This window comes from Cryptomeria japonica, chromosome 7 (genome assembly GCF_030272615.1).
Source record: "Cryptomeria japonica chromosome 7, Sugi_1.0, whole genome shotgun sequence".
In the NCBI taxonomy this organism is placed as follows: domain Eukaryota; kingdom Viridiplantae; phylum Streptophyta; class Pinopsida; order Cupressales; family Cupressaceae; genus Cryptomeria; species Cryptomeria japonica.
In genome coordinates this window covers 568,375,903-568,388,222 of record NC_081411.1, presented here as the reverse complement: position 1 = coordinate 568,388,222, position 12,320 = coordinate 568,375,903, and positions in this window count along the sequence as shown.

The window sequence follows — 12,320 nt, the reverse complement described above, 5'->3', positions numbered from 1 at the left end:
GATTTCTCAATTTCATGAGTAGTCATGACAGACTTAGCTCCTTCTAACTCAATAATGTGTTCAGTACTTCGCTCAGGAGGTCTACCAGGGGGTGGATTCTCAAACACCTTACTCTTTGTAATCAAAGCTTGAATGTCATCAGGATAGCTTCTCTTCTCTTCAAGTGAGTTAGATGGCATGACCATACACTCAAGAGATCGACCAAGAGGTGGTTTCCCCAAGACCTTACTCTTATTAGTGATCAATGCTTGAATGTTTGCAGAGTAGCTGCCCTTGTCTTCTAATGGATTTGACGACATTATCAAACACTCTGCTGCCCACTCCACTTGGTTATCGCGGATCAACCTCTCCATCCTCTTCAATGAAACAACTCTAAGTCCACCTTGCTGATAATCCCTTGGAGTGGAGTATCGATTATCATATCTACCTTCCCTCCTCTTCTTCTGATTCATGTATTGGTCAAGAGATAAGACATTTTGGATCTCTTGGGGAAGTGATGAATACTCCACAAAACTAGCCCGAATCTCATCAACCACGAGAATTTCAACTTCACGAGGCGGTGTTTCCCTTGGAAGGAAAATAGGTTGCAACGACCTTGTCACCGATCCAATAGACATTCCACTATTGTTGCTACCATTGTTGCTGCCATTTCCATTACCATCGGAGTTGTTGGAAGTGCTGGCATTGTTTCCACTCATATTCCAATTCTGATCTTGGCTATGCCCTCCTCCAGCACTCTGTCTAAAGGTGGCTATCATTTGAGACATTATGTCCATCATAGTATCAAATTTATTCTCCATTTTCTCCACAGCCACTGCTACCTCATTCTGACCAAATAATCTTTCTCCCATTGAATCTATTGAGTCTACTGAATCAACTTCCTTATCTCTGTTTCTTAGAACCTTTAAAAAAGTCTCTTCAACTGGCACTACAGGAATCTGATACTGCTGACACCTTTGTTCTCTGTTGTAGTAGCAGATGCCTCTACCACTCATGGAGAACTCTGATCACTTTGAATTCACTAGTTGGCAGGAAAAACAACTCTGATACCACTGTAATAGCTCTGGCTAGCCCTAGCAAATTTATTTAAAAATTTTCCAAAAGGATTACAATGCAAACACAATAACCCGTTAAGGTTAGAGAAATAAGACAAAACAATTGAAAGGGAACCTTTCCACCTATTGTTCACGGAGAGACCAATCTGGGAGGGTGAGAGAATACGGTGTACCGGGGATCGTTAGCACCTTAAATTGAACTGAAATTACAATGCACAGGTGGCAAGCCAACCCCTTCTGCTTATCCAACATGCTAGAAACTAAACTACTTGGCGGTGAACTAGCCAAGGAAACAAAAAGGAAATTCAATTCTATCACTCTACCACATATGCAGCGGGAGAACATACAAAAACTATCAGTCTACCACATATTTCAGTGGGAGGACATTACATAAAACTATCACTCTACCACATATTTCAGAGGGAGGACAATAATTACAAAAACCGAACAACCAACAAGAAGGCGGCTAAGCCAACCTCTTCCACTTATACAGTGGGTAGGCAACACTCAAGAGATGGTTAGTAGTAGTACTACTTAACCTTACAATATAGAATGAGAAGATTATGAATGATTTTACAATACAACTTACAATGATAATCAACTATCAAAAGCACACTACATAAAACACTACTTGTTGTTCTGAATTTGAAAATTGATAACACGCAGAACCAGTCACACCCAGCAACACCAAAAAACTCACAACTCACTCAAATCCACACAGAATCACACCAAATTAAAAGAAAATGAAATATATGGCCAAGGCGAACACTTAAAACCTCAAACTTGGAATCTTCCAAGTTCGGAGACCAAGGCATGCATACCAAGGCAACAAGGAAAAGACGTCCCAATAGAAAATTTCGACCAACAAGGAAAAATTCATTTCAAAACAATATCACTTGCCCTTTGGAGGAATTCATCGCCCAAGGTATAGTCAGAGATTGCATTGATACCCACAAAAAGTTATTCCAACAACAGGGAGCAACGAACAAAAGATTGTTTAAGCCTGTACGCCACAACAACAACCCAATCACACCCAAGAAAACTCGAACTACAATAGACCAACAAAACCACACTCCAAAAGACTCACTAACAATATTGAGAATACATGATAACAACCATGTACTGTCTCTCAAGTACAAAACTGCTACTTAGCTAGGAAGGCACACTTCGAAGCTCATATTTCAATCGCCAAACCGACAACATAACGGTGTATTTTATCCAAGTTACTCAAATGAGAGGCCAAACACTTGTATTTATAGATTTTTCCCTTTGAAATTCAAATGTAAATGGCGCCCAAATCCGTTTGAAACTCACTTCATTTCATTTTCATGTCCCCTCAAGACATGGCGTCCACTTTACCCAGTCTTCCTAGGCAAAAGTTCGAACTTTTCCTAGGTGAACACTTGCAACATAAAAAATAATGCAAACATGAAGTGTTATAATATTCTCAACGCCATCAGACTTAGGAAATAATAATATTGACAACAAATATACATCTTTTTCCCTAAGTCGCCCATAATAAAATTAATCAATAATTAAATAATTAAATATTAAACCTTAGGATAAGGAAATAATATTTAATTAAATATCTTAAAACTCCAATACTAATTTTCATCAAAATCAAGGATGAAATTGAGCAATGAGAACCACTGAACTGAACTGGATCAGAGCCCTACCCAAGACTGCGAAAAATAACAATGCTCAAACTAGCACTTACTAAAAGTAGTAAGTCATGAAATACTGCTATGAAAAACATGATCTTCGCACCTAGAGAAAGAGCTTGAAAAGCTCGGTAAAGCTGTACCATCCAGTCAACCAAACCCTAACTTACTAAAAATAGTAAGTTCACACTTCACCGTAGAATCAAATGCATGTTATGCCACCCTGAAGTTCATGAAAAACCCAGAAGGAACCCATAAACAGAACTGAAGAATTCCCTCCCGACAAACCCTAAAAATCTTGTGTAGAACTCCTCAAAAGCAGGAAACCCTAATTCTCCTTTCCAAATAGCCTACGGTTCTCCAAAATAGGCCACTAGATCACTGAATCAACATCACTGAGAAGGGGACATTACAAAAGCAAAGATGCCAAGTTTTTATTTTCTCAGTATTCCAAGATGTACCTATTATCAAGGAAAACATACAAGAGTAAATACATTGTGCACAATCTTATCTTTTTTTCTAACTATTTGGATTAGTACATTAACAAACATATCTATGCATAGAGAGTTTAATTAGAAAGCATTCATCATGTCATTCGTATGCAAGTGTTCATGTAATACATGGTGTGTGATATGGTTTCCATCATGTTCATTATTTACCCAAATGGCCAAGACTCCTCTCCTCGATCATGTTTTCGCCTTCAACTAATCCTACATCCACTTAAACTCATTCACATGTTACTAGGTTAGCCCTAAAAAATCACACGTGCATAATCTAAGTCATCATCAATTTCTCATATTAATATTAAACATCATCATTTCTATCAAAAAATCTAATTTAATCACTTAAAAATTAAACATATCACTATTCTATTTTATTTTAATCATTCACACATAAATAAAAAATTAACTAATTTAATGTCAATCAATTTTTATTCATTATTTAATCAAGAAAAAATAATGCAACATGACATCCTTTCCCAAATTTAAACCACTTCACAATCAACTTGGTTGAGTGGGAAATCTTTTCTTGTGTTGGCTTGATCCAAGTTTTGCACCAAAAGATGCTCAGGAGAGGTATATACGCAAGGTTCCTCCCTCATTTTGGGTGGAGAAAAAGAGAGAGTGGAAGTAAGATGACAATATGACATGAATTTCACATTTCAAGTCCTCAAGAGCAAGAGATCAAGCATCAAGGCATTCAAGATTAAAAGTAATTTGCAGATCCATGCATTTGTGATGACATCCATGGTCTTCTATTCTAAAGTCAACTACATTCAAGTCAACATCAACATATTCATGAGCATTTTGACATCAAGAATGCTAAAATGAAGGTATAAACATTCTATTTTTAGTTCTAGCCTCTTCTACCTAACAACACACTTCCAATTCAAGTCAATTTCAAAGTTAATCTAAAACCCGGGTTTGACTTAGGCAAACTCCTTTCTACCCAAAATTTTCTCTTTTTTTGTGTGTGAAGGAATAGGTGACAAACCCATAGAAACAAGTACAAAGCAAGTAGGAGGAGAGCTACAGTCTGTAAGTTGTCGAAGGTAGAACTATTGGGAGTGGGTTGAGCAGGGCACCTTAGTCCTAGTAGCAGGTCGAGTAGGGTGCCTCAGTCCTAGGAGCAGGTCGAGCTAGGCACCTTGCTCCCTCCATTTCTACTTGAAATTTAGACTACAGGCTAGTTGCAATCTACTTTGCTTGATCTTTTTCTAGAATTAGACTTCCAATTTACGATCTTCTTGTGCATGCTGAAAATTGTCATTTCAACCTATTTGGACCTACTTCTTGCATTCTTCATTTACAATTTGCATAATCATATTCCTACACAATGAAGGACCATTGCATTGACTTTTTGCTTAAGCCATCTTGATCCTAGTGGATCATTCTCCTTCCAATGTGATTGATAGGTAGGAAATAGATTCCTAGTTTGCATGTATGGACTTGTGAATCCTATTTCTCCCACCTCACATTTTGGTGAACCCGACATGAACTATGCTTACTTCTGATTTTTAGATCTGATTTGTAATCATTTCACTTCTTATTTGCAATCATATAGCTTATGCACTCATAGTTACATTCATTTGATCCTTACATTTTTGGTATATCTGATTGGGCTCATGTTTATTTCTTATTTGGATGTCTAGATCTAATTTGTATTAAATTTAATGCATTTAGATATTCAATTTTTCTTCATTTTATGCAATGTTTAAATAGTCAAATTGTTAAATTTTTGTATTATTTAGACACTTCCTTCATTAGCATTGTGCATGAGTTTCTTGATTTTGAGCCCTACATCTAATATCCTTGTGAGAAGAAGTTATAGACTAATGGCTTCCCTAAGAGGTGTAGAGCTCGAGTTAGCTAACATTTTTCATGGAAACTTAGGTGAAACTTCTATGCCTACACATGAAATACCTAACATTATTGACAATAATTTTTCCCATACTTGTCATGATGAGGATGACTCCCTAACACAAGTGTCTTCTAGCCAAATAGTAAAGCTTTTCTAGGATTTGAAAAATCTTGAACATTGGATGGGTCAAGATTACATGAATAGTGAGGCAATCCCCTTGATTGAAGTGTTGAGGAGGATGGATCAAAATGATGAAAATGGTATGGATTTGTTGTGTGACATATCTCATATTGTGAATGATAATATCATGTCCATGAAAAGTTGTGTCGAAGATCTTAACTTTTCTAATCCCCCTAATACCATTAAAAATACCATTCTTGTCCCAACATCATTGCCTAATGTGCCTACTTATACTCCACTTATCATGGCTACATCTATACAAAATGCCAATCCTACACATGTTAGTCTTGGAGGAATTTCTATCATACCTTCTTTTGTGAGTGTCCATGTATTTCCCAACAATATCCTGTCCCTACTTACCATAATGTCCCACTTTCATATTCCAATGCTCCATTCATTTCCTATAATATTTCATATCCTTCATTATCCAATATGTCCAATACCAACCTATCCACCAAATCAACCATTAATAACCTAGCCGAAAGTGTTTCATCCTTGCAACAACAACACGCTTCCATGATTCAATCCAAATTCAACATTCCCACTTGTGACATTGCTATCCCACTTTCCCAAGACATCATTCGTACCATTATCCATGGAAATCCCTCACCAAGAGACATATAATGGAAAGGGTGATCTCTTGACTCATGTGAAAACATTTCAATCCTTGTGTAGTGACTTTTAAAATTATCATAGACTTATAGATAATTTTTTTGCCGGGCCATTCAGAGACAAAACCTTGCAATGGTTTTGTTCTTTGCCTCCTTATTCTATTGATTCTTTTAAAAAATTGGCTAATACTTTCATTCAACAATTTCAAAATAATCTGGTCCTCAAATTTCTTTGACTATTTTTATTCATTGTAAACAAGGTGTTAAGAAAAAAGTGACTAATTGTTTTGGTAGATTCAAACATTTGCATGGTCAAATATCTTAAACCATTCCTTATAAGGATGTTCAAAGAATTTTCATTTCTAATTTGCAAAAAGACATTAGAGATAAGTTATTGTTCTTTGTGTTTACTTCTTTTAATCAATTGTGTGTAGTGATTCATAATTATTAACTTCAAGTGAGCCAATTTGATTCATCCACTTCAATGGCTCCGATTGATAAGAATTATTCCTCTCAACAAGATTTACAAAAGTTTCAAAAGCCAAACAAAGTATTCATTAAGAACAATAATTTTTCAAACAATGTTGATACACAAGTGGCAATTGCAACACCAGGTGTGGCTCCTTTGTCATCAATTTTTAAACCAATTCGTGATTTTAAACCTCTTTTTGAATCTTTGCATAATGTTATGTTGTAGTTGACTAATGCTAATGTTTTGAAACTTCCTCCCATCAAACCACATGTCCCTTCAAATGTATTGCCAACTTCCCATGATCCCAAAGCCTTTTGTCAATACCACTATCAACCTGGCCATGATATTGAGAAGTGTTATAGGTTGAAACATCTTATCTAAGACCTCATTGATTCCAATACCATAACTGTTGCAGGTGTTAATGAAAAAGGAAACAAATCAGTTGCCCCTCCTAACCAAAATTTGCAAATCGATACCAATTCTTTACCTACTCTGTTGAGCCTACTAGCTTATTACCTTCCTCTTCCACCAATATTGTTGTTCCTAGCAACCCTACTATCATGAATATTGATAATACTTATGTTGATGCCAGCAATATTGTCAATCTTATTGAGCAACCCAAACCGAATCCAAAATCTAAGCTTGAACCTTGCATTACCTTTTATCCTAAGGAGAGTATTAAGGCACCTGATGTACCCTTATACATTTCAATGAAGATTAATGGTAAGTTCTCTTAGGGAATTCTTGTTGACCTTGAGTGTACAATGAATTTTATAACTGAAGAGCATCTCTTTATAGGGCAATTTCATCAAGAAACTTTTGAAAAATCTGATGCGATGATTAAAACTTATGATGGTTTACTTTTCCTACTCATGGTTCTATTACTCTTCCTGTTAAGTTTGGTAAGCAATGCTTAGATGACACCTTGGCCATTATACCAACCTCAGACCAATTCCAAGCAATACTAGGATATCCTTGGCTTACTTCCATGAAAGTTATTGCTTCTCCTATCCATAAGTGTTTGGAGTTCCCTCACAATGGATAAATTATCGTGATCAATCATTGTCTCTATAAACCTTTAGCAAGTCGTGGATAGTTTTCTCTTAACTTCTTTTGGCCTCAAACATATCAACCATTACAACCTCATCAAGACATTTTCTTCTTATCTCACCAAAAATACAAACATGAAATGATTTCAAAGTTAAGAAAACCTAAGGATGTACCTCCTCCTCATTTTGGATCTCAACTCCTTCCCACACCTTTCATTCCTCCTATTTATGCTTTAGGTCTACCTCCTATATCATACAAACGTTCAACATCCTCTATCTCTCAACTTAGTGAGGTTCCTTTTGTTCCTCCTACAAAGGAATAAAAGGAGCCAATGCTGATTGATTCCAAGTCTTCTCAAATCCTAAGCCAAACCGAAAAAAACAATAGTGCTAGAGACCAATGTTGAAGACATCGTGCTAAGGCCCTTGAAATTGCTTCTCAAACCATTTACTCCCCTAAAACACCCCCTAATGGTGTGATCCTATTTGACCAAATTATGACTAGTCCAAAGGAGGAATACAATTATAATGTCTAAGCATGATAATTGTTCTTTTTTGCATTAAATATGTTATTGTGATTAATTTTGATAATGATATGGATGATAATGTTTATGATGATAGCAATGTCAATGCCAATAATAATGATTCTGATGCTATGTATGGGGTTATTGAAATCAATCTTGACTTATATTCAAGATTTTCCAAAGCATTGATCATAGCTCCTAGTGACAAACAAAGTGATCCATCATTAGAGCATGGTCCTTGTTTATAACTCACAATAGCTCCATCTATCATGCTCAATGTTTCTCCTCTTGCATCTTATCCACCATCCCTAAATTATGTTAAGAAAGATTGGGGGTGGATGATTTGCTTGACTAGATTCATTTGTGTCATGGATTCTCTTTTGTGTCTTTTCTTGTTTGTAATGCACTCCCCCCATGTTGTGTTGCTTGATATGTATTTATGTTATGTTAGGCTCTCTTTGGATGACCACTGTTTCTCCATTGGCACAAAGCAATAGAGGGACCAATTCATTGTGACATGCCTCTATTTGTATCTCAATTATTCTATATGTCATATTAATGTTATGTCATACAAGTGCTATTGTTCATAAATGTGCCTTTGTGTTGCCTCCTTGGGGATGATGCAAGGCATCGAGATATACTTTTGGTCTCTTCCATGTTGACCCAAAAAGACATTTGTTTATAATCTTATGTTATCTTCTTCCATTGTTCTTGTAGTTCCACTACCTTTGGGGGATGAGGTCAAATCCATGCAATTATACTTGATATACATGAGTTATCATATGCACATAGTGAACCCAAAGTTAGTGGATCCCTTATGTTCTCTCTCATTTTTTTTTCATATGCTCTATTTCCCTTGATTTTGTCCTTTCTTGGGGACATATCATAGTGGAAAGGTGCTTGTCTTTTGGATGCATGTATGCTACCTTAAAGCTATTGCTCTCGCTAAGGCATATGCAATCACTTTAATGTGAGGGCATACAATCCACTCTTTGTCACACTTTATGCACACACCACCAATCAATATTTTGTCATTTTTTTTAGGTTACTTAGAAAAGTGTGCCTTTTTCTTTGTAGTCTTTCATTTTGATGGATTTCATTGGTTATTCTTTGCACTATTCCTTTGATAGATTTTTAAGTGTACTATTCTTCGCTTGGTTATCCTTGGGGTGAATTGACTAGCATAACACAACTTGCTAGACTATTTCATTTCTCCTTTGCAACTCTTTACATGACTCATAGTAAGTTTAACCTTACTAGGCTAGTGTAGTCATGCTCTCTCTCTCTCTCTCTCTCTCTCTCTCTCTCTCTCTCTCTCTCTCTCTCTCTCTCTCTCTCTCTCTCTCTCTCTCTCTCTCTCTCTCTATGTTTTTCTCCTTTTGTCTTGGTTTTAGATTGATGAGGTCCTAAATTCAATTGGGGCCTTGGTGATCCTTGTCTCTTTTAGATTGACGATATTTTCTCATGCTATGATCTATATTACTGTGAGTATGAATGCAAGTTCATACTCTCACTAAAGTGGGGACTACAAGTAGAATTTTAAATTAAATTCCTATGCAATTTTGTGATTATCTAGGCCCTATTATAGAGAACCTGGCCTTCCATGCTCAACATTCTTGATCCAACCCTATTTAACATTTGATTTTGCTTCTCCTTCTCATTTTGGACCTCATGTCCCAATTTGAGACCACATTGGAGAGAGCAAGGCGCCTAGGGCACCTCGATCCTAGGAGAAGACCAATTAGGGAACCTTGCTCCCTAATGTTTGGCCAAAATTTAAACCACTTAATAGCTAGCTTGGTTGAGAGGGAAATATTTTTCCGTGTCAACCTGCTCTGATTTTTGCACCCCAAAATGCTTGGGAGAGGTATATAAGCAAGGTGCCCTCCCTCATTTTGGGTGGAGAAAAAGAGAGAGTGAAAGTAAGACAATGATATGATATTGATTTCATATCTCAATTCCTTAAGAGAGAGATCAAGCATCAAGACATTGAAGATTAGGAGTAATTTGCATATCTATGCATTTGTGATGGCATCCATGGTCTTCTATTCCTAAAGTCAACTACGTTCAAGTCAACATCAACATCTTCATGAGCATTTTGGCATCAAGAAGGCTTATAAAGGTATAAATATTTTATGTTTAGTTCTAGCCTTTGCTACCTAACAACACGCTTTCAATTCAATTCAATTTCAAGGTTAATTCCTAAAACTAGGGTTTGACTTAGGAAAACCCCTTTTTACCCAACATTTTCTCTCTTTTTTGTGTGTAGGAATATGTGATGAACCCATGAAAATAGGTACATAGTAAGCAAGAGGAAATCTATAGTCTACAATTCGTCGGAGTTGGAACTGCTATGAGCAAGCTGAGCTGGGTGCATTAGTCCTAGGAGAAGGTTGAGCTAGGCACCTTTCTCCCTCCATTTCTGCCTAAAATTTAGATTGCAAGTTAATTATAGTTTGCTTTGTTGTATCTTTTTCTAGAATTGGTTTGCTATTTTACTATCTTCTCGTACATTCTGAAGACTATCATTTCAACCTATTTGGACCTACTTCTTGAATTATTCATTTACAATTTGTATAGTCATATTCCTACACAACGAAGGACCATTGCATCCACTTTGTTCTTAATCCATCTTGAGCCTAGTAGATCATTCTCCTTCGAATGTGATTTATAGGTAGGAAATAGATTCCTAGTTTGCATGTATGGACTTGTGAATTCTATTTCTCCCACCTCACAATGGCTTACTAGTTTGATCATTGTTATCACTTTGCACTCCTTGATACTTGGACAACTAACCTAACACAACTTGTTAGCATGATTGTTATTGTTGTTTACACATTCTGAGGCATTGATTACCTAGTATAGCAAAGCTTGCTAATGTGATTGTTTTGTTGCACTACATGGATCACCCAGCATAACACACCTTATTGGGTAGTGGAATTCATGTCTTCTTCATGGACCCTTGTCTCATCAATTGGTGTATTCTCTTGTCCCTTTCTATAAGTCCACTTGTTCTCTTGCAATAACATTCCAAGAATGATATAAGTGGTTGAGACATTTTTGACATCGAGGTCTCTTCAACTAGTTGACTTGGGACCTTATTAGATTTAGTACCGATGTTGTTTGATATGCATATATTTGAGGGTTTTGCATGGATTGACAGGATCATAAGTTTGGGGGCCTGATCATCCATCAAATTAGTGTTATCCTATCCCTAGTTTGTCTTTATCTCAACTACTCTATCTTTTCATTTCTACTTTAGCGTGAGTATGAGTGTAAGTTCATACTTTCGCTAAATTGGGGGTAAATGTAGTATCGTAAATCATAACTCTTTACAATTCTAATTTTTTTTTGAGCCCTTTCTTTAGTTTGCATCCTTCTGGGTCATTTTGAACCTATTTTTGGCCCTATCACATCCAAATTGACGTCATATACTAATCTTGTGACCTTATCCTATGTCCCGGGACCTTGCACTTTGCAACCACCTTTCTTTTGTCCTTTTATAAGTGGACGAAGGTGCCTAGTTCCATAGTTATAGTGGACTACAATGCCCAACACCATAGTCCCTCCAAAAGGGGCCCATAATTGAACACTTGTGATCATTGGTTCACACCATTTGTTATTTGATCTTGATATTTTGATATGACCATTGGAAGTTGGCCTAAATGTGAAGATACCTTGAGAACATGATATAAGACAATCATTCATCATTCACAATATAAGATTTCAGAAGCTATCATTCCAATTACAAAGTTTTAATTCCTTCATTTGAGAGAATATCTAAGTACAAGGAGCATCAAGCTCAACAACTTATCTTCAAGTATGTTTTCATGATGGAGTTTTTATGATTTTTCATGTTATTGCATCAACACTTGGAGGACTTATCTAAAGAGAATTGCATCACCACCACTATCAATCCTAAGGTATAATCTTGTCAATTCAACATTTCATTTATCATTTAGCTTCTAGACTACTAGGGGTAAGCTCTCTTTCTTATCATCATAGTTGTTTTGGAGGTGGATACACTAACATGGGGTTTGACTTAGGTAGGACCTTATATAGCACAACCATTTTACCCTCTTCTTTGTGTGTAGATGTAATGGTGAAAAATTAGGGTTTCCACCATAGAAGGAAGAAACCATTAATTTTTTATTTAAAGACCATTACATTCAAAAGAGGATTCCAATATAATAGATCTAGTCACAAACCAACAAGGATTAGGACTGAGAATTTCGATTGGATTGGGGTTTTTTGATGATGTGAATTAATAAAACCTCTTTTATAAGTTGAATTGTTGAAATTAGGGTAAAAGTGCTAGAAATTAAAGTAGAAACACATAGACAATAAGCTACAACCGTTATATTGAGCGATGAACCTGGATTTGAGCAATGCAAGCAGATTCAGACC